Source organism: Lynx rufus, unplaced genomic scaffold (assembly GCF_022079265.1).
Source record: "Lynx rufus isolate CCGP_SWC_20201006 ecotype Redwood Valley unplaced genomic scaffold, mLynRuf1.p SCAF_5, whole genome shotgun sequence".
Classification (NCBI taxonomy): domain Eukaryota; kingdom Metazoa; phylum Chordata; class Mammalia; order Carnivora; family Felidae; genus Lynx; species Lynx rufus.
The window spans coordinates 41,629,780-41,654,039 of NW_025814867.1; positions in this window are offsets into that span (position 1 = coordinate 41,629,780).

A 24,260-nucleotide genomic window follows, 5' to 3' on the forward strand; every position below is an offset into this window, starting at 1 on the left:
CAACCCCCAGCCTCTGGAAACCACCATTCTACTCTGTTTCTATGAGTTTGACATATTTTTTAGGCCCTACATGTAAATGAGAAAATACAACATTTGTCTTTCTCTGCCTGACTTATTTCACTTAGCAAAGTATCCTTACGATCCATCTATATTTTATTTTTTTTATTTTTTTTTTTTAAATTTTTTTTTTTCAACGTTTATTTATTTTTGGGACAGAGAGAGACAGAGCATGAACGGGGGAGGGGCAGAGAGAGAGGGAGACACAGAACCGGAAACAGGCTCCAGGCTCTGAGCCATCAGCCCAGAGCCCGACGCGGGGCTCGAACTCACGGACCGTGAGATCGTGACCTGGCTGAAGTCGGACGCTTAACCGACTGCGCCACCCAGGCGCCCCCCATCTATATTTTAAAAAAAGATCCATCGATATTGTCACAAATATCAGGATTTCCTTATTTTTATGGCTGAATAGTATTCCAGTGTGTGTTTGTGCACACGTGTGCATGCATGTGTGTGTGTGTGTGGATGTGTGGATGTACAGACCACATTTTCTTTATCAGGAAATTACCTTTGAAAGACACCTGGGTTGTCCACTAACTGCCAATGGACACTTCTATTGTTTCCGTGTCTTGGCTATTGTAAATAATACTGCAGTGAACACTGGGGTGCAGATATCTCTTTGAGATAGTGATTTCATTTCAGTTATATAAGAGAAACTGCATTGCTGGATCATAAGGTAATTCAGTTTTATTTTTTAGGAACCTCCATACTCTTCCATTGTGGTTGCACAATTTAAATTCCCACATCATTTCCACTGTTCATCTGAGACCTCAGACTCCTGTGGAAATCTTTGTAACTCTTTTGATAAGCAACCTCTCTCTGTTCCATGTTCCAATCCTACCTTTTTACATCTATATTAAGATAGAAGAGAGAGAAAGAGGAGAAAGGATATATTTAATTGTTTCTGGCTTAGTATTTGCAAAAGCTTAGTATTTGTAAAACTCTCAATTGCTTTTTTGTAGGTCCATGCAAAAATCCTTAATTTATTTCCCCTTAGTAATGAATTAAGTGTTATTTTCTCTAGAGTCTCAAAAATATATCAATATGGCATTATTAGCTCTTTAACTTGTTCCATGTAATTTATTCATTTAAAGAACAGCCGAAATGACTCTGTATGTTATTTACATTACGAAATCAGATATTTTCAGGTTACCTTTTTTCATTCCATTTTAATATTTAACAGTCTGTTTTAGGTCAACCTAAGTGGTCAAATGCTTAGTACTTGAAATGAAGAAAGGATATTAAAAAAATTAAACTGTAGCCAGTATCTGTCTTTGACAACAAAGCTGACCATTTTAACTGTATAAATTTAGTTACAAAGAAAGTATACACATATAAAAATCCTGTTGCTCACATTGTACATACATGTGCCAGTGATATCCTAGGGACATTAGTAAAATAGATCAGCCATTGAATGATAACCAAAACCTTAATGCAAATAGTGCACTGGAGAATTTTTAAAACAGCATTTGTACACGTTGGATGGTCTTGCAGTTGTACTCTATCTTTTGCGTGTGAGCGTGTCTGTATGAATTTAGATATTTAGAGAGATTAGATAAGGGCCAAGCAATTGAAAGTGAGCAGAATTTCTTTGAAATGAAAAAGAACAGAATTAATTTTTAAATTAATTTTCAGTTAAACAGGAAAATGGGGTACAGATTTCCCCTATTTCAGCGAAAAGATGTAGAGCGCTTTTCAAGCAGAAAGTGCTCTCTCCTGAGTGACCCAGTGTTGGCCTTTACTGCAGGAATAGATTTGTTTTGGTAGACCGCTGTAGCCAGCTACCTGCAGAGAGAAGGGAATCCTAGAAGAGAGAATTCTTAATACAGTAGTTAAATATTCTTTCATTTGGTGAAGCTATCCCATATGGTATGCTCTTATTTTCAACATAATTTATAGACTTTTAATTTTAAAACACTTTATTTCAAGAGAAATAAAAATAATTTTAAATTAACAAGAGAATTGCATATCCTCCATGAAAAAGTTTTCACCTATTCACATCTAACAAGTCCACTCTGGAATGGCTGAGAACAAGATGTAAAATGAATGAAAAACGAAAATACAGCAGAGTGTACCAGATGTTTTTCACGTGTTGGCTGCACATATATCTTTCTTTGTTAGCTTTTAGTTGCAGATTGAGTGCAATGTACATCATTTTATTCACAATAGATGGCTATGTATCATCTATTCACATATGGATATCATCTCTCTCAAGATTTATTGAAATAGTAAGATAGGAAAACACAACGTGGTATATATGCCGAATTCTGTATAAGCAAATGCGAATTATGTAGTTAGATGCTCTCTTCAAGGGATTTCTTATCACTATCTCGCTGGGTAGTGTAAGGATTAATTAGTTAAAGTTTGAAGGCTCTTTGAAGCTAGAAAACACTATGGAAGTGCTAAGCATTATCATGGTTACTTGAGAGTGAGGCATAAGTGATTTGCAACCTCATCAGCTCTTTGAAATGTGTGTCTAGCCTGATTCACAGTTTTCTCTTACAGTGTTTTATGGATTGGAAAGTTCTTATCAGATTTTGAAGATGAAACATGTTCTACTGAAATCATATTAATCTGCACAATCTTTTTTTCTATGTATTTAGTCATGTTTCTCAAAATAAAAGGAAACTTGAGATATGATTCTGAAGGTAATTTAATAAAGCATGATTTTGACATCCATTATAACTCGTGTATTATCATTAGATTGACTAAGCTGTAGTCCTCTTAATTAGTGCAACCAAAGTCTAGTTCATTTGCATGAGGTAGCTATTTCCATCCTTTATACTTATATAAAGCTTATGTAGATTTCCATAAAGTTTATATAGATTTTAGCAGCATATTTTAATCATTTCTCACTGTAATAATGTCAATTCTGAAGTATTATTCGCTATGTCTTTTAAGAAGATGTTTAAGAGTTAAACATAATAATGATTTCCTTTATGCGTAAGTCAAAGTCTGCCTACATCCTTCTCCTAACTTCTCTATGATCGTATGTGGTAATGTGCCAAGAACAGTGATATGCTGATTATACATTTTATTTCATATTTATAGAAAGTTTTTCCTTGATAAAGTGCCATATTTTCCAGGTGTTCTTTTTCAGACTCCTTGGAGATGATCATGAGGGTAGGGGATTTTTTTTTTTTTTTTTAAGCAAAGTAGTTAGGTAACAAGTGGATTCCAAGTTAAACTGGATATTGCCCATTATGAAACTATTTTGTTTCTGCGTGAAATTTTAGAACATAAAATACAAAATAGTATAATACCTGTTTGTCCCCACCCAGAAATAGCTGTTAATGCATGCCTTCTTCCATTTGTATTACATTCAGTTATAGTTGTAGGATATCAGCTTTGATCCATTCCCTTTCCCCTGTCCAGTGGTGACATTATTATGAACCTAGGGTTTAACTTTACCTTCATGTTTTCATAGTTCCACTGGAATATATAGGTTTATAAATAATACGTATTAGTGTTTATGGGTTTTTAATGTTTATGTGACTATTATCATAAGGCACGTATCAGTTCATTATTTTCTTTCCACTTAATATTCTTGTTGGGAGCTGGGCATATTGATACAATAGATCCCAATTTGCTATATTCTGTCTTGTTCCGTGATGTGTTTATTCAAATGCTGTAATAAAAACCCTTCTTTATGCTTCCAGGTATCCCTGTGTAAGTTTCTAATGAATGTATAGAGAAGGAATAGCTAGGTTGCAGTGTGTACACAATTTCAGTTTTGGGGAGATCAGACAAACATCCTCATTTGTTCCCAGCAGTGCGATTTAACTACTCTTATCCACAAATCCTGATTGGCTTTAGCATCTGTCCTGGATTTTTCTTTTCAAATGAAGTAGTATCATCAATTGCATCTATAAAAACTAGTGTGGGTTTGTTAAATGTCCATGTTGTATAGCTTTTGTCATAGCTCCATTAGAATACTGGGCAATAACATGTTAACAGAGTTCTAACCTTAATACAGGGTTAAATGTGAAAATTGGCTTTAATTTTTCAGATCCATTTCAATTAAAATATAGCTAATGCCTCCTGTTCAGGGACAGCATGCAGAATGCTGGATGCTAAAGCAACATGGACTGGGTCAGTCAGCAGTGGCTAGGAACAATGAACTCCTTCCATTCTTGTACAGTGGTGGTGGAAGTATTGGACGTAGTTTTTCATGCCACCCATTTAGCTGAAAATAGCAGGCAACCATATGGTGGGTTTAGAAAATAAAGGAACGAGGTGTGTGTGAATAATGTGCAGAGGACGGAAGCTGAGCACAGAGTGGTTAACTGACCTTGCTACAATGGTTTTGTCAACCCCAAACACCTGCAGCCCTTTGTTTGGTAACGATTACTTATTTTAAAACGTTTCACCAGTGAGTTAAAACAGTAAAAGTGCATGTTTAATTAAAAACTGGGTACTGAATTACTGAATTTCCCTTTCAAAAAAGTTTATGGCAACCGTAAAACTTACACAATATATCGGTTGGTCTTTTCTAGCGCTTGTAGGGGCCTGAAGCCCTAACAGTTAAGACCCATCTCATAAAATTCAGAAGATAATGATCTAAGGGAAAAAAAAGGGGTTGTTATTTCAAAAGTTAATAGTTGCTTTAAGCAAACTTCCTGAAGATGTTCTTTTTACTGGTAATATGTGAATCTGGAGAGAGTGTGTAACTGTATCACTCTAAGAAGCATGGCTTTTCATTTAGATCAAATTGCTGTTTTCTTAAATAAATTGTGTTCATTTTTTATTCCAAGTCATTTCTTCACTTATGAAATATGCAGCAATGGCTGTTAATATGTGAACTCCATTAGCAGCAGAGGAGATTCACGAACAATTGAATATTGCCTTTTAGGTATTTCACACAGAAAATTAGATCTACAAATGCTTCAACTGAACATCCAGTTAATGGAACCAAAATAAAGCTTTGGAAGTTTATTCTCCTAGAAATAAAACATTTGACAATATTATGAATGCTTTTTAAAGTTCATTCAAAAAAGTAAACATTAGGGGCGCCTGGGTGGCTCAGTCAGTTAAGCTGTTGACTTCGGCCCAGATCATGATCTTGCAGTTCATGGGTTCGAGCCCCGCATCGGGCTCTGTGCTGACCGCTCAGAGCCTGGAGCCTGCTTCAGATTCTGTGTCTCCTCGTTCTCTGCCCCTCCTGTGCTTGAGCTCTGTCTCTGTCTCTCAAAAAGTGAATAAAATGTAAAAAAAAAAAAAATTTAAGTAAACATTGGTGATAACTCTTGCTTGGTGAGACACAGATCAACTTTGGAGAAGATTGTAGATAATTTCATAAAAAATCAATAACAAACCACATTAAATGAAATATAATTTTTCAGAAAAGAACCAAAGATAATTATGGCTAACAAACTGCTTTAAGTATATAAACATGTTCTAGAATAATTATTCTGCTTGCTATTTTAAATCTTTAAATAAATATAAAGTTATTTTTCTGTTTTGCTTCAAGGTATACAATTATGGTTTCAAATTTTTGAGAAATTTCATTTTCAAAAATAATTCTGAAGAGAACTACTTATAAATCCATCAATGTAATCAAAACAGTTTGTCAGTAAATAAAAAAACAAATACTAAATATCACACAATTTTATACATGTTAGTATACTGGTTTATTCTAGAAACCTCATGGTTCGCAAATACATTTTTATGGTCACCCTAGCTTTATGAGACATCATTAAATTTCTCTGTGGATTGATGCAACAGATTTATTCCTTGTTGATGGTTGGTATTACTAAAAGTGGCCAGGACAATGAATGAAAGGTGGAACTTCATGTAGTTTTCAGTTGTATCCTCCTAATTATTAATGAGTTTGAGCCTCTTTTTTCTTTTTTTTTTTTTTAATTTTTTTTTTCAACGTTTATTTATTTTTGGGACAGAGAGAGACAGAGCATGAACAGGGGAGGGGCAGAGAGAGAGGGAGACACAGAATCGGAAACAGGCTCCAGGCTCCGAGCCATCAGCCCAGAGCCTGACGCGGGGCTCGAACTCACGGACCGCGAGATCGTGACCTGGCTGAAGTCGGACGCTTAACCGACTGTGCCACCCAGGCGCCCCTGAGCCTCTTTTTTCTTATTAGTGATGAGTGTTCTCTTTATATTTGTCTACCTCCTTTTTTCTATAAGGTTACATTGTCTTTTTTTCTCATTGATTTGCAAAAGTTATTTTGAGGTTTTGGGGATATTAATTACTTTTTCCATATATATGTAAATATATTTATTTAATAATGCTTACCGGAAATTTCACAGACAGCCAAGGTAAACTTTGGAACCCATGATCTGAAGGTTTCCACACAGCCAACTCAGAAGTTATTCTGGGGCTATAATGGGAACTGCAAATTAATTAAAGTATTTTGCCATTTTGGCAAGACATATTTAAAGATCTTCATTAAAAAGCTCTAAAGCACTAAACGCTGTCATAAAAAAAATGCTGCATTTAAATAGCTATTTCAACAGAATCCCCTGCCCTTATAGAAAGAACCTACTTATTAAATGTTAATTACCTGGCTCTTAGATGATCCACTTATATTCACGATTGTCCTTTTGGTAATAAATAACCACTTAGCATATTTGTTAAAAATGCGGGTTCTCCCAGTCCTATCTCAGATCACTGAGTCAGCATTTCCAAAGAGAATTCTTCAGACTCTGGATTTTAAAACAAGACTCAAGTCATTTTTTTATCCCATTTATCTTTGGGAAAGTTTGGGAAACTCTACTCTGACACAAATAGCAAAAACAATGGAAAGCAAGTTAGAGTCAGAAAGAAATACCTATCTTCTTCCCACCTTGCTCCTTCCCCAATCATCTACCTTCATTTTCTTTCTCAATCTTGGTAAATAATGCTCCAGGCATCCAGCATTTCATGAGAGTCAGAAATCTGTTGGTTTGCAATTTAGCAAAGAGTAAGAAACCTATTTCTGAGCATTTTCCTTGGGAACATAAAATTTCTGGCTACACACTCATGTGTCAGTTAATGCTTATTTCTTGCTATAAAATAGCAGTATTTAACAAAAATGTTTTGCCACTGTGGCAAAATAACCTCTGTAAATATTCCGCTTGCAACTAAAATTATATTGAAAATTTGGAGAATGACATTTTGAATTCCAGATATTTATGGGCTATAAAAAAAGCAACTTGAGATATCAGAAGCTGTAATGAGACGGGTTCTTATTCTTATTAATTCTAAACTGTTTTGTGTTGAAGTAGATGTGCAGGTGTTGGATGAACAGGTAGGTCACTGAAGGATAACTGTAGTTAAAGTTGTAAAAGCTTTGGTGAGATTGCACATGGTAAGATCTCCACAGGAAATTTAGACCTTGGCTCAGCTGGGAGATTTCGAAGCCAAGGATATTTCTAATTCTTCCCTGATTCTCGAGTAGGCTCTTAAGGGGATATGGCAACACTATTGTGGGAAAAGGCCAATTTTGTAGTCAGATAACAGACTTTGAGAAGTTAGCGAACCGTTTTAAGTCTCAAATTTCAGGTTTGTGAAATGGAGTTAAAGATACCTACTACCAGAGAGGGTGGTTATAAAAATTATATAATAAAATAATGGCAATTGATTACATTTGCCCTGTACTTTTCCTTAAAACAAAGACCCCATTTAACTTAGTTACTCTGGATAGCTTGGTATGGGTATCTTTAAGAAATACCTTCCTGGTGATGAAGAAAAGAATAGTTATTCTGGCAAAACAGGGTACTTAGTTCAACATTGACTTTTCAGGGCTCCAGCTGTTCTGTAAGGAAATTGACATGACTTGCAAAAAAAAAAAAGTGGATAATTGTGGGTTATTTAGGAGACAGTCATTATTTACTATGTCTGTACAATTTTCAGAGAGGACATACAGCTTGCACTGAAGAGTGAGATGAGAAGGAGGAAGAGTCATTGAGAAAACCTTGCCTCAAGGGTGATCCTCTAAATTTCTAGTCTGAAATACGGGGTATATAGTTCCACTAACTTCTGAGCTAGAAGAAGACCAAAGGAGGACCCATGTTTTGTGGGCAAGATAAAAGGTCTTGTATTGATACGCAGAGATATAAAGTAGGAAGTTATACACGTCCTGTCTGGCTGTCAGAGCAAAGATCTGACCTGGCATATAAATATGTTACTGGTCAGCATAGAAATGGTGTTTAAAGCGCCAACAACACATACACCTGGGAAGGAAAGCAAAGAGGGCTCATGATTAAGACCTAGCAATAACAACATATAAAGATTTGGTAGAGGAGCCAACAAAATACAAATAAATTTCACTTTAAAATGAAGGGAAAAAAGACATTATTTTGTAAGAGGTATTGAGACAACTAGCTATAATTAGCAAATTGGAGAAATAATGTAATTTATAGAGTGTCTTTGATCAGGTATCCAAAAGCAAAATGATGAAACCACTTACATGTGATAAATAAGTGTATAAAATGAAATTATTTTTAATGTCAGCATTTTATAAGCCAAAATTAAATAATTACTGTAAATTCTATCAGCAGATGTTTTCTGTTATTCCTTTGCTTTACTTCTGTATCCATATGTCATATAAACTCACCAAACAGATACTTCTCTTAACTCAATTAAATTTTTATTTAATACTCCGTCTCTGCTTTTAATATTTGCAACATCATATTCCTCAGTAGAGAAGAGATACAGAATTTGGGATGTTAAATTTAAAACGCCTTTCTTTACTTTTTAGAGTTGGGCTTCTGAAATGTGGTTTATTTAGGGATTCTCATCAGACCTTGATTTTTCAGGTTTCAGTGATTGCTTCTCCAAAATAATCAGTGTCTGAAGGTGATGACTACAATAAAATTAAAATTATGCAGGCTTTTAAGAAAATTATGTGTAAGAGAATTCCAGCCTCTTAAATTTGAGTCCTTAATAGCATTGCTTTCATCTAAGTGAGCTCTCCTCTCACTTTCCCCAGAATTTCAATCTTGTTTTTTCCCTCTTAGACCAGATAATACAACTGAGAACATTGAGAGGCATGAGACTCGTTTTTAAAAATATTTTTTTAATTTTATTATGTATTTTAGAGAGACAGAGAGAGAGTGTGTGTGTGGGAGGGAGCGGGGGAGGGGAGAGAGAGGGAGACACAGAATCTGAAGCAGGCTCCAGGCTCTGAGCTGTCAGCACAGAGCCCAGTGCGGGCTTGAACCCACAAACTGTGAGATCATGACCTGAGCCCAAGTCAGATGCTCAACCCACTGAGCCATCCAGGCTCCCTGTTAAGCTGGAGATTCTTATCTATAAAGATAAAGACTGCAGAAAAACTTTTAAAAATTCAAATCATCCTGCAAATTCTCAACTTGGAATTTTGTCAGAACAGAACTCTGAAGTAGATAAATTGTACCTTCCTGTCTTGCCTCCCCTTCTTCCTCGTGTACCTTTTCCTTTCCCTGGGCACCTAGTGACTGAGTGTGGTCTATAGTGAATGTTTAGATTAACTTAGAGAGAAGTGTTGTCTCTATCATACAAAGATTCCTTAGTCATTACATGGCATCTCTCTCCATATTTATATAGGCTCTCTTTTATTTCTTTTAACAAAGTCTCATAATTTTCCTTGAAAGACATGTATTAGTTTTGCTAGGTTTATTCCTGTGTCTGATGATTTTGGTCTTGTTAATGGTATCAATTAAATTTTACACGCCTTTTTTCTTGGTGTTTATAACTACAGTTAGTATTTGTCTGTTAATCTTGTTCAACTTCACTGAACTCTTATTCATACTAGTAACTTATCTTCACTTTCTTCTTTTTTTCTGTATAAATAATCATATCTTCTGCGAATAATTTGTTTCTTCCTTTCCTTTCATTGCACATAACTTTTTCTAAAATCTTCTTTATGTTCTATTGTATTTATTAGGGACTCCAGTACAATGTTGAATAGAAATGTTAGTCCTGGGAATCTTTGTTTTCTTTCCCCTTTTAAAAGAACGTTCTTAAAACTTCATCATCAAGGTGTGATATTTTATGTGAGATTGTAGTAGGAGTATCATCTGGGTAAGGAAATTCTTATGTGGTTCTACCTTGCTAAGGTTATTTATTTCATTTGATTTTAACACAAATGGGTGTTGAATTTTATCAAAAGCTTTTTTCCTGGATCAGCTGAAATAGCAACATGACTTTTTCTCTCTTTAGTGTAGTGAAAGTACATGATTAAATTTTGTAAAGTTGGCTTATCTTAAAACCATTCCGGGCCCCTGGTGGGTGGCTCAGTAGGTTAAGGGTCTGACTTCAGCTCAGGTCATGATCTTGTGGTTTGTGAGTTTGAGCCCCACACTGGACTCTGTGCTGACAGCTTGGAGCCTGGAGCCTGCTTCAGATTCTGTGTCTTCGTCTCTCTCTCTGCCTGTCTTCAGCTCTCTCTTCTCCCCTTCTCTCTCAAAAGTAAATAAATGTTAAAAACAAACAAACAAACAATCCACCATTTCTCCATTGGCTGTGGAGAGGGGCACCTTATAAAAGAACAGTATGTATTTTGTTTATTGCTGCATTTAGTTTGTCACTGGTATGTTTTAGATACCAGTTTCAATTCTTTAATGGTTCTAAGTTTGATACCCCATTCTTATGGAGTGACTTTTTTTTTAAGCTTATTTTATTTTGAGAGATAGAGAGAGGGGGAGAGGGAGAGGGAGAGGGAGAGAGAGAGAGAGAGAGAGAGAGAGAGAGGGAGGAGGAAGGAGGGAGAGGGAGAGAGGTGGGGCAGAGAGAGAGGGAGAAAGGATCTCAGACAGGCTCCATGCTGTCAGCTGAGATCAAGAGTTGGATACTTAACCTACTAAGCCACCCAGCTGCCCCTGTGGAGTTACTTTTGATCAGTAATTGTTTTAATTGTTCATTTCAACGTTTGCAATTTATCAGTCTTAATTTTCATAGCATTTTCTAAGCTATATAAAAGATTCTTTTGTGATTGTCTCTTTTGTCATTCATTCCTAAATTTGCTTTTGTCTTTGTGTCCTTTTTCTTCTATATGTTTGCCTGAGAAACATCTCTTCTATTACCTTTTTCAAAGAAGCGGCTTCTGATTCTCTTGATTCTTCCTATCCTTGTTTCCCATGTTTGTAATTTTACTTCCTCTACGTATTATTTCCTTCCTTCTGCTTTCTTTGGGTGTACTCTATTATTTTATACTTTTTTGAATGGGGAGATAGGTCATGAATTTTCAGTCCATTTTTTTCCTTCTAATATATTCACTTAAAGCCTCAAAATGGACTGTAATGTCTCCTGCTCATCCATATTACATGAGTTGAACTAGAGAGTGTTTTTTGCCTTTTGTCTCTAAATATTTTCTAGTGTTCTTGTTACCTCTAGGTTTAGTTTGGCATTCTGTTTAGGTATGGTTTGGTGTTTAATTAATTTACTTATTAACTTATTGTGCTTTTGATACTGAATATTAATATATTTTATCCATCCCAATATATTCTCAGCGATTGCTTCCTTGAGCATCACCTCACATCTCTTTTCTCTGTTTACTTCTTCTGGTTCCCATTTAACTGATGTTAGACTTGTCATGCTCTCCTACATGGCCCCTTCATCTCTTGTTTTATTTTCTGTCCCTGCACTCTCTGTGGCATCTCTAAGAATTTTCCCTGGCTTTTTTTCTAATTTTTTATTGCTCTCTTCGTCTTTGTCTCATTATATCTTTAACCTGTTCATCCATTTGATGGCATTTAAGTGATTTTTAAATCTACCTGTTCTTTTTTTTAATGTCTTATTCTTTCCTACTATGCCAATTACTTAAAAAAAAAAATCACTGGGGCACCTGGGTAGCTTAGTCTGTTAAGCCTCTGACTCTTGATTTCGGCTCAGGTCATGATCTCATGGTTCATGAGGTCAAGCCCTGCACTGGTGTGACTGCTTGTGTGCTTCCTCTCTCAAAAAACATAAACATTAAAAATCATGTTTTAGGGGCGCCTGGGTGGCGCAGTCGGTTAAGCGTCCGACTTCAGCCAGGTCACGATCTCACGGTCCGGGAGTTCGAGCCCCGCGTCAGGCTCTGGGCTGATGGCTCGGAGCCTGGAGCCTGTTTCCGATTCTGTGTCTCCCTCTCTCTCTGCCCCTCCCCCGTTCATGCTCTGTCTCTCTCTGTCCCAAAAATGAATAAACGTTGAAAAAAAAATTAAAAAAAAAAAAAAGTCATGTTTTAAAAAGTTTCTTTAGTTTTTCTTGAGAGAGAGAGAGAATGCAAGAGGAGAGCAGATAAAGAGGGAAAGAGAGAATCCCAAGCAGGTTCCATGCTGGCGGTCACTTAACTGACTGAGCCACGCAGGTGCCCCCCCAAAAATCATTTTAATTCGAATTTCATATTGTTTTCAGTGTATCATTCTATCTTCCAAATACTTACTCTTGTAGTAGGCTGTTCACTGTTTGTTTGACTTTCCTCATCATGGATTTACATGTATCATCAAAGCTAAAATGTCATCAATTGTAAGATGTAACCTTTCTCTTCATATTCTTCAGAAACAAAAAACCAGCTACTGATTATAATTTTAATACCCCATTGTTTCCAGATATCTAAAAATGTAAAAATGCCTTTAAATATGGGTAAATATGACATACACACATCGCTTTGTGTTGTGTACTACATAGTGAATTCACCGTTAGTGAGGATTTGTGTGCGTGTGTGTGTGTGTATGCATGACAATCATGTATGGCTACTTTGTGGGAGCATCTTTCCAGAGCGTTTTTCATATTCTTTTTTTAAAAATTTTTTTACATTTATTTATTTTTGAGAGAGAGAGAGACAGAGCACAAGTGGGGAGGGGCAGAGAGAGAAGGAGACAGAATTCGAAGCAGGCTCCAGGCTCTGAGCTGTCAGCACAGAGCCCTATGAGGGGCTCGAACCCACAGACCGTGAGATCATGACCCGAGCCGAAGTTGGACACTCAGCTAACTGAGCCACCCAGGCGCCCTGCATTTTTTGTATTCTTATACCAAGATCTCTTAGAGCAGTGCTGACTAGAGACTAATTTTTACCTGAATTTCTGCGTAAAAAGCTGACAAGCTGAAAGTTTCTGGATCATGTAATCCAGGTGATGTAAATTTGATCCTAAAATCATGAGGCCCAGATCTACTACCTGGAATTCTCAGGTACTGTATTTTCTTTTTCTTCTGAGTACCAAGCAGAGATAAAAAAAAATCCTCCTGCACTCTCACTTCTTGCAGATCTCAGGGTCTCCTCTCCTGTTTTATGTGGACTTTGAAATTCATGCCCATTAATTCTTCAAGGTAAGAAACCTCCCTACTGCCTAGAACATACCTCAGCTCATTTCCTCATTCTTAGCTCTGCTTATAGGCTCCTCTTTAAGACCAGGTTCTAAGGACTTTCTTTTATTATTAGTGAGTTTAGTACTATTTAAAATATTGTCCTTGGACCAACCATTTGTCATTGATTATGATATACATTTTATACATTATCTAGTGTGCAATACCAGCTAAGTGGTTTATTTTATAAGAGATACCAGTGGGAAGTATATTATTGAGTTATTTCACTTTTGAAAATATATATTACCTTTTTTTTTTTAACATTTATACACTTTTTGAGAGACAGAGACAGAGTGTGAGAAGGGCGGGGGCAGAGAGAGGGAGACACAGAATCTGAAGCAGGCTGCAGGCTCCGAGCTGTCAGCACAGAGTCCGACGTGGGGCTCGAACTCACGGACCGCAAGATCATGACCTGAGCCGAAATTGGCCGCTTAACTGACTGAACCACCCAGGCGCCCCAAATACATACTGCTTTTTATTTGAACTAGTATGAAATCCTTTTTCTAAGGATTTTGTAAACATCACTTTATATTCTAGAATTTTTTTCTATATATTTTCTGTAGAATCAAATCTTCTTTATTACAGAAAATACTTCTTTTACATATTTGAATATTATTTGTTTCATTTGCTCTCTTTTTCACCAGGAGCAGCAATTATATATGTGGAGAATATCATGTGTATTTCATTTGCTGTTTATTTTCTTCTTTTTCTACATCTTTTTTGATTTGCCTACATTTTCTCAATTGCTGTTGGTATATTTTAATGCCTTTAATATGACTCAAAATTTCACTCTCGTGTTCTTTTTTCCATTTCTATCCATTTTTATCTGTTTCCATCTCCATTTCTTTTCTGAGTTGTTTTTCTTTTTTTTCCAGTTCTTTGTTTCCTGTCTTCTTTCCTTTGAGCCATTGCAACTCATCTTTGAATTTTGTTTCAGAAATGCCATACTTATTGTCTTTAATGTTTTGGATTTTAATGTGAAACACTTGCTCTTTTTTGCCTGCTTCATGATGTAATTCTTCTATTGTGCATTTTTCATGTGTTGTTTGTTTATTTATTTTCTTCCCTTTTCCCCCTCCCATATCCTTACAGAGCTTCCATGTTGCTTGCTTTCTGTTAAGTACTAATCTTGCATGGCTTCATTCTTCTGGTATTTTCTGTGCTACAGAAAATACACATATGCTATGTATAGGGAAGTGGCCTGAAGAATGAGCTGGGAGAGAAGACTTCCTCTTCTATACTCTAAACTTGGACTTTGTCTTTTCCTTAGATGGGAGAAGGTTTTCATGGGCTGTCTGGGAAGTCCCAGGCCTTAAGTCTTGCTGTGAATAAGGAATTTTCTTCTCTCCACGTGTCTTATATCAGTAATTGTACAGCTTGCTTCTCCCCAGTATTTCTTGATTTTCCTAAAACAAACACACAAACAAAAAACACAAAAAAACAAAAAAAACAAAAACAACAGCTAGTTCCTGCAAACATTAGCTCCTGCACTATTCCTCATGCAATCCCATATCCTATGCTACTCTGTGAAATCCCAAGATTTAGGAATGTAATGCATTCTGCCTGGCATACTGAGACCTGTATGTTGTAGGGAAGAAGATGTTCTTTATACAGCTGAAGGAACGCTGCTTTCTTGAGAAGTACTGTGCACTCCATTTGAGGTGTGCAAGTGTCTAACGGAGCCCCCACTCTGAATGTTCTACGTTATACCTGGCGTGTGTGTGTGTGTGTGTGTGTGTGTGTGTGTGTGTGTGTGTGTTTTAACCACCCCTGGTAGCTTTACTTCATAGTGTGTGGTGCACGATCAGTGCAGGGACAAGCAGTGGTTTGCCTCGCACTTCTCACCTAATGTATCACATACAAGCTAAGTAATGACAGAGTGCTTATGATGCAAACATAGCTCTGTGACATGCTCCTTAGTGTCTTTTGTGGCCCATTCAGGTTTAGCCCTTACAGATGTGCTAGTGGCACCATGAAGAGTTATTTTTCACTTTTGTTGAGGAATGATTTTATTTTCTTTTGGTGGTTCTTATTCTGTATATGTTCTGTATATATTCTGTATATGTATATTCTGTATATGTTCATATTTTCTAGATAAAAAGAACAAGATTGACGTGTTTTTAGAAATCCTTACATGAGATCATGATCTCACGGTCGTGAGATCTAGGCCTGTGCTGGCTCCACACTATGTGTGGAGCTTGTTTAAGATACTCTCTGCTCCCTCTGCCCCTCCATCGCTCATGTGCACACATGCTCTCTCTCTCTCTCTCTTTCTCTCTGTGAAAAAAAAAATCTAGTGATGCATTTTTCCAATGGCATTTGCTCATTTTGTGTCTCTGTGTACATTTTGGTAATTCTCCCAATATTTCAGACTTGTTCATTATTACTATATTTGTTATGGTGATCTCTGATCAGTGACGTTTGATGTTGCTATTGTAACTGTTTGGGGGCCTCATTAACTGCACCCACGTAAGATAGTGAAATTAATAAATGTTGTCTGTGTTCTCACTGCTCCACTGACCAGCCTTCTCCCTGTCTCTCACCCTCTCCCTGAGACAACGATATTGGAATTAGGCCAATTAATAGTGCTGCGATGGTCTCTTCACGTAAAAGGAAGAGTTGCACATCTCTCATTTAAATCAAAAGCTAGACATGATTACTCTTAGTGAGGAAGGCATGTTGAAAGCTGAGATAGGCTGAAAGGTATGCCTCTTGTGCCAAACAGTTAGCCAACTTGTGAATGCGAAGGAAAAGTTCTTGAAGGAAATTAAAAGTGCTACTCCAGAGGCGCCTGGCTGGCTCAGTCGGTTAAGCTTCCTTCCTAGTCTTGACTGTGGCTCAGGTCATGATCTTCCGATTCATGGGTTTGAGCCCTCCGTTGGGCTGTGCACTGACAGTGCAGAGCCTGCTTGGGATTCTCTCCCCCTCTCTCTCTGCCCCTTCCCTTCTCGGGTATGTGCTGTCTCTCTCTCAAAATAAATAAATAAACTTAAAAAAAAGTTCTGCAGTGAACACATGAATGATAAGAAAACAAAACAGCCTTATTGCTGATATGGAGGCAATTTTAGTGGTGTCTATAGAAAATCAAACCAGCCACAACATTTTCTTAAGCCAAAGCCTAATCTAGAGCAAGACCCAAACTCTCTTCAGTTCTATGGTGGCTGACAGAGGTGAGGAAGCAGCAGAAGAAAAGTTTGAAGCTAATGGATGTTGGTTCATGAGGTTTAAGGAAAGAAGCCATCTCCATAATAAAAAAGTACAAGGCAAAGCAGCAAGCAATGATGTAGAAGCTGCAGCAAGTTATCCAGAAGATCTAGCCAAGGTGGTTAATAAAGGTGGTTACGCTAAGCAACATATTTTCAATGTACAGCTTTCTGGTGGAAGATGCTTCTATCGAGGACTTTCATAGCTAGAGAGAAGTCATTGCATGTCTGGCAAAGGACAATACTCAAAGGACAGACTGACTTTCTTGTTAGGAGCTAATGAAGGTGTAAGTTGAAGCCAGTGCTCATTGACCATTTGGAAAATGCTAGGGCCCTTAAGTATTATGCCAAATCCACTCTGCCTGTGCTCTAGAAGGGAATAACAAAGCCTAGATGACAGCGTATTTGTTTACATCATTGTTTACTGAATATTTTAAGTCCACTTTTAAGACTCACTGCTCAGAAAAACAATTCATTTCAAAGTATTACTGCTCATTGACAATGCACCTGGTCACCGAAGAGTTCTGATGAAGACGTAGAATGAGATTAATATTGTTTTCATTCCTGCCAAACACAGCATCCATTCTGCAGCCCTTGGGTCAAGGGGTAATTTTGACTTTCAGGTCTTCTTAATTAAGAAATACATTTCATAGCTGCCATAGATAGTGATTCCTCTTGGAGATCTGGACAAAGGAAATTGAAAACCTTCTAGAAAGGGTTCATCATTCTAGATGCCATTAAGAGCATTCATTGACTCATGGGAATAGGTAAAAGTATGAACATGAACAGGAGTTTGGAAGAAGTTGATTCCAATCCTCATGGAGGACTCGGAGGGGTTCAAGGCTTCACTGGAGGAAGTGACTACAATGTGGTAGAAACAGCCAGAGAACTACAGTTAGAAGTGGAGCCTGGAGATGTGACTGAGTTGTTGCAATCTTATGGTTAATCATTAAGGAATGAGGAGTTCTTTCTTATGGATGAGCAAAGAAAGTAGTTTGTTGAGAAGGAAACTACTCCTTGTGAAGATGCTGTGCAGATTGTTGAAATGACAGCAAAGGATTTGGAATTTTACATACCCTTAGTTGATAAAGCTGCGGCAGAGTTTAAGAGGGCTGATCCCAATTTTGAAAGAAGCTCTACTGTAGATAAAATGTTATCAAAGAAGTCATTCATGAAAGGAAGAGCCAATTGATGTGGTAAGCTTCACTGTTGTCTTGTTTTAGGAAATTGCCACAGCCACCCCAACCTTCAGCGACCAGCACACTGATCAGTCAGCAGCCAGCAAGACCCTCGACAAGCAAAAATATTACAACTCTCTGAAAACTCAAGATGACGATTTGCATTTTTTATCAATAAAGTGTTTTTTTAAAATAAGATATGTACATTGTTTTTTAGACATAATGCTACTGCACATTTAATAGATTACAGTATAGTGTAAATATAACATTTATTTGCACTTGGAAACCAAAAAATTCATTTGACTCACTTTATTGTGATATTTGCTTTATGGCAGCGGTCTGGAACCAAACCTACAGTATCTTTGAGGTATGCCTCTATTTTGCCATTAAATTAATAGACAGCACCTGTGTTCTTTCACATTTCATGTGTACGCCTGGAGTGTGTGATGTTAAAAATTAAAAAAAAAATTACTTTTTTTAAGAAAACTATCAATTTATTGACAAGTAGTTTTGTGGTTTTTTTGTGAAATAAATAGTTTTAGCATACTTTTAAACCAATGCTACGATACCTAACTCCTTTTTAATGCAGTTAAGCAGCGCTTTCTTGCTTGATATTCCCTACTTCTGCACCCTGTCATTTTCTCAGAGAAAATTAGAATATCAGCTTTAGCAACTCGAAGTTGTTATTGTGCTACTCTGCTTGATCCCAAAGTCTTAGCTCATTTTATTGGTAGATTTTACGGTCTTTGTTCCCGCTAAATTCTTCAAGATTTCAAAACAGAGTGGTTAACTTCTGGTTTGGTTTCTAGTCCAGTCTGTAAGGATCTAAGAAGTTGCCACTCTGTCCTAACAAAAATAAAAAGCTGTACAAACTGAAAGATCAATAACCCATCTCAGACCCATCAGAGAAGTGAGGTCATAGGGCAAGCCATGGCCCTAAGCATTGGAGAGGCAGACGGCTCAAACAGAGAAGCACAATTTACCAGGGCAGATCCAGGAGCAGAAACATCAGTAGAGAACTGGTGCCTGGACAGGAAAACCTGAACCGTAATTGACAAATTGCTAAGGGTTCAGTGTGAACAATTCCTAGAGTTAAAAACTCCAGTGGGATGCAATCATGGGGGCATCCTCATGGTTTTGTGAGTTTTAACTCCCCGGCTTGACCAGATCCTCAGACTGAACATCAGAGATAAATCCCCTCATGGTTCCAGCAGGAAGAGAGGAAAAGGAAACATTTAAAAACACACTAGAGCATTCTGTTGTTTTTAACAAGGCCTGCCCACAAGGGGAAGCTATTTTAGTAAACCTAACCTACTGTAGAGGTTGTGTCACAATTTGTAATCTGCCTGGGGGAAGGTAAACACCCAACTACAGCTCATTCTTGCCTTCCTGTCCTGCCTTGGGGTTGGAGGGGACTGAGAAGTGCTGGTGAACTTTTGGTCAAGGAGGATAGACTCACGGAAAGACTGAGCCGTAACAGTAGGACCATAGAATGCTTCCCTTTCCCCCACACCTTACCATGACATGACTAAAGGCCTATTTAATGCAGTTACTTTTACCCTCCTACAACATGTCTACCTTTCAACAGAAAATTACAGTGTATACTGAAAACACACACAAAAAAAACAAAAAACAGGTTGAGGAGACTAAACAAGCAGAACTGGAGTCAGAATTGGCCAGAATGTTGGAATAATCAGACCAGGGATTAAAACAGAACAGAGCAAAATAAAGCTATCATTAATCTGCTAAGGACTTTAATGGAAAGAGTGGACAACATGCAAGATCAGATGCATTTTAAGCAGAGAGGTGGAAATTCTAAAAAAGAATTAAAAAAGAATGTTGGAGATCAACACTATTAGAGAAATGAAGAATGCTTTTGATGGGCTCAGCAGGAGATTGAGCTCGGCCTGAGGGCACAGTCTCTGAGCCTGATGATGGGACAGTAGAAACTTACAAAACTGGAAAGCAAAGATTGAAAAATAAATAAATAAAAGCAAAAAAATGCCAGAATATCCACGAACTGTGGGGCAGTTACAAAAGGTGTAACATACATATAATGGGAATATCAGAAAGAGAGGGGAAAATGAGACACAGAAACAATATTGGAAGCCATAATGACTGAGAATTTCCCCCAAGTTAATGTCAGACACCAGCCCACAGGTCCAGAAAGCTCAGAGAACACTAAGCAGGGTAAATGCAAAAAAACAAAAAAACCCAAACAACCAAACAAAAAATGACACCTAGGAAAATCGTATTCAGATTTTAGAGAATCAAAGATCAAACAAAAAACAAAAGACAAAAACCTGAAAGAACCCAGAGCAATAAAGCACCTTACTTATAGAGGAGCAGAAGGAAGAATTACATCTCCTTCTCAGCAGCCTTGAAAACAAGAAGAAGGGGCGCCTGGGTGGCGCAGTCGGTTAAGCGTCCGACTTCAGCCAGGTCACGATCTCGCGGTCCGTGAGTTCGAGCCCCGCGTCGGGCTCTGGGCTGATGGCTCAGAGCCTGGAGCCTGTTTCCGATTCTTTGTCTCCCTCTCTCTCTGCCCCTCTCCCGTTCATGCTTTGTCTCTCTCTGTCCCCCAAAAATAAATAAAAACCGTTGAAAAAAAAATTTAAAAAAAAAGAAAACAAGAAGAAAATGGAGTGAAATGTTTCAAGTGTTAAGAGAAAAAAACCCCATTACCCTAGAATTTTGTATGCTGTAGAATTATCCTATAAAAGTGAAGGAAAAATAATTTCTCAGATAAACAAAAGTTGAGGGGATTTGTTGCCCATAAACCTACTTGGGAAGAAGTGTTAAAAGAAGTTCTTTAGAAGGAATGGAAATAATACAGGTGAGAAACTGAGATCTGCATAAAGAAAGGAAGGCGAGCAGAGATTGAATAGGTAAAAATGAAATTAAAATGTTTATTTTTTTGCTCTTAATTGATTCTGTAGATAAGTCTTTGTTCAAAATAGTATTAGCAACAATACAACCTGATACATTTTGTGTGCATCTTTGCACACACACACACACACCCCGCAGATGAAATGAATGGTAGCAGTAATACAAGGAATGGGTTCCTTAATATTTACCCAAATGAATTTAAAACTCCTGTCCACACAAAAATAGCAGCTTGATTCATGCTTGCTAAAACTTGGGGGTTGCCTGGGTGGCTCAGTTGGTTGAGCGTCTGACTCTTGGTTTTGGCTCCGGTCATGATCTCACGGTTTCGTGAGTTTGAGCCCCCGATTGGGCTCTGTGCTGACAGTGGGGAGCCTGCTTGGGATTCTCTCTCTCTCTCTCTCTCTCTCTCTCTCTCTCTCTGTGTCTCTCCTCCACTCATGCTGTCTCTGTCTCTTTCAAAAATAAACAAACTTTAAGAAATTAAAAAAAAAATTAGGGCTCCTGGGTGGCTCAGTCAGTTAAATGCCTGACTTTGGCTCACGTCATGATCTCAGTTCATGAGTTCGAGCCCCGCATCAGGCTCTGGGCTAGCAGCTCGGAGCCTGGAGCCTACTTTGGATTCTGTGTCTCCCTTGCTCGCTGCCCCTCTCCCGTTCGCACTCTGTCATTCTCTCTCAAAACTAAATAAGCATTAAAAAAATTTAAAAATAAAATAAAATAAAAAATTAAAAAATTGCTGTAACTTGGAAGCAACCAAGATATCCTTGCAAGGGAATGCATGAATAAACTATGATACATCCAAATGATGGAATATTACTCAGCACCAAAGAGAAATGAGTTGTCGAGCCATGAAAATGCATGGAGAAACTTAACTTCATATTACTAAGTGAAAGAAGCCAATCTGAAAGGGCTATATGCTATATAATTTCAACTACATGACATTCTGGAAAGACAAAACTATGGAGAAAGTAAAAGGATACATGATTGCCAGGAATTAGGGCAAGAGAAGGATGAATAGGTAGAGTACAGAGGACTTTTAGGGCAGCAAAACTGTTCTGCATGATACTACAGATTTGGGTCAGTATACTTTTTTCAAAATCCGTAGAATGTACAACACCAAGAGTGAGTGAGCCCTAATGGAAACTATGGACTGTGGGTAATAATGATGTGTCAATTTAGGGTCATAGGCTGTGTAACAAATGTACCATTGTAATAAGGGATGTTGATAGTGGGGGAGGCTGTGTAGGTGTGGGCACAGGGACATTTGGAAGCTCTCTTTTTTTCTTTTAGCTCACTTTTTGCTGTGAACCTAAAACTTCTCTAAAAAAAATAAAATATGTTAATGAAAGACCAAAGTGATTTAATATGCTAATTATCATTTGGGTCTTCAACAGAACTACCCCACTCAGGGTGCTATAGATGATCTCATTTCCATGCTTTAAGTTTCAAATCAAAGAGAAACTAAACCAGACTGGATCCATAACTGTTTCCTCTTGACCACTTGACCTGAGGTTCAATCAGGGATATTTAAAGCCAGTACTTTGTGTCAGAATAAGCACAAGGCACAGTACCATTGGGCTGCTATTTTAAACCAAAAGGAAGAGCCAATGGCCAACAAAAATCCAAGATAACTGAAAGCTTGCCCTTAGCACCAACTCTGTTCCTGTATTACTCCATTAAACTGGAAAGTTAATTCCCATGCCAGGAAGGAAGCATAAAATAGAAGTGGACCTCTGTTAGCCATGCGTTATCCAGTTTCTGGCTTCAGTGGACCCAACCAGACCCAGCTTGCACCCTCTGGAATAACTGACCATGTTCCTGCAGCTTCTGGAATATGGTTCATTTTTCTGTTTATGGCCTTATTTCTTCAGTGTGCTCTAGAGAGTCTTACAATTCACTCTCAGCTTTTTAATTTACTATTTTTAGAATCCTTTTTTTTTTTTTCTGAAACCCTGTTAGGAGAGACCACTGTGGCTGGCATCTCCTTTTGTTTTTCTCTGGCACCAAGGTTGATACTGGGTCATCAATCTTTTGTCTTTATAATCATATGAAACCTATGATTTGAGCCCCATTATTCATGAAAAACTTGCAAACAATCCCATATATTTTCATTCACCTCTTCTTCCCACTATGTTAATTGACCTCCTCATCTTCTCAATGTTTTTCTAATTGGACCTTGCCAGCCACCTCCCCACTCCTGGTGGGAAACTTCTCCTTCAGCAATGTACGTGAGACCTTTCATCTAACTGCAGTGACAGATGTAATCAGAACTTCCTAAAGCTTTAGCAAATACAACTCAATGCATTACCTAGGTACCTCTAAAACGACTTCAAATATTGCCAGAATAAATCCTAGGAAGAGGGTAAGAGGAGGAGTGCTTTTCTAAAGGCACCATTACTTTGCTTCATTTTTAGAAAAGTTTTTTTTGGGGGGGCGGGGGGCGGTATAATGGAAGGGAATACCTAGATGTTCAGTTACAGTTAGGATAAAACAAATGAATGCCATTTCAACCTGTAGTTATAAGAAGTCTTGAAGAACCTGTACACTGACTTTAAACCACTGTGTCTATTGTACCAGTCTTCCCTTAGATAACTTCGTCTTTTAACCCACAGAACACTCCTCTGTGAGATGGGTCCCTGTACTCTGTGAGTGGCTTTAGAAAGATTGGTGGTTTTACATCAGCAGTTACAGTAACTAGAGAAGAATTATTGCTTCCTTAACTTTGTGGCTCTGTCTGTCGACAGAAAAAATAGCTAAAAAAATCAAAGCCAGATGGCTCTGGAGGAAATGCCTCTAATGCTTCGGCTGTTGTTAAGACACCCTGGGAGGAGCTCTTTTATGGCTGGTCACCATGGTCCTGCTTTACTGGCCCATCTGTTCCCTAGATCTTGTGTAAGAGCACTTGTGCCCTGGGTTAAGTTTAACTGAGTAGCAAAGTACCTTGTTCTGACTCCACAGTGCCTAATAAAAAAGTAACAGTTGGGGCATAAATGAGGAAAGAACAGACAAGGCAATATGTTGAATATGCTCATAGACTAATAAGAAAGACCAGAGTTAAAACAGAAGGGAGACATTTAAGACAAATTGATACATCATTTTTAAATCAGCAGAACTTTCTCCTATTTCTTCACAAGAAGTGACCTGTTGGTAATGGGAAATCTAGAAAAGCTGTGAAAATTCATTTTTTCCCTCTGTCAATCTGCAGGAAATCATCCTTTATAATTTTACCCAACCTTTTGCATGAGGGTGATAAGGCATAAGGTGACAGTCTGTATATGATCCGCAGATTACTTAGTTTCAATAAGGAATTGCTGAAATAGATAGCATTGTTCAGAAGGGATCACATCTGGTAAACCCACAGGCACTTTGGTAAGCCAGCTAAAGTGGGGAAAAACCCTGATCTATAGGCTTTGTATAGTTTCATGATGTAACCTGTGGCCTGTATAAACTGCCAGTGACTTGAAAATAGGCTTGAAAAATTCCCGAATTTAAATTTCAGCTCTCAGAGCCTCAATTTTGCGAGCTCCAGCTCACCTCTGGACATGTTGCAAATAGCCGGCACTGTCATGGCATACAGCAGGTGTGTTTTGAGATGGAAGGAGTTTCTTGCAAAGTCATGAAGGAAAGGAATCCTAATACATACAATAAGCATGACATTCCTTGGAAT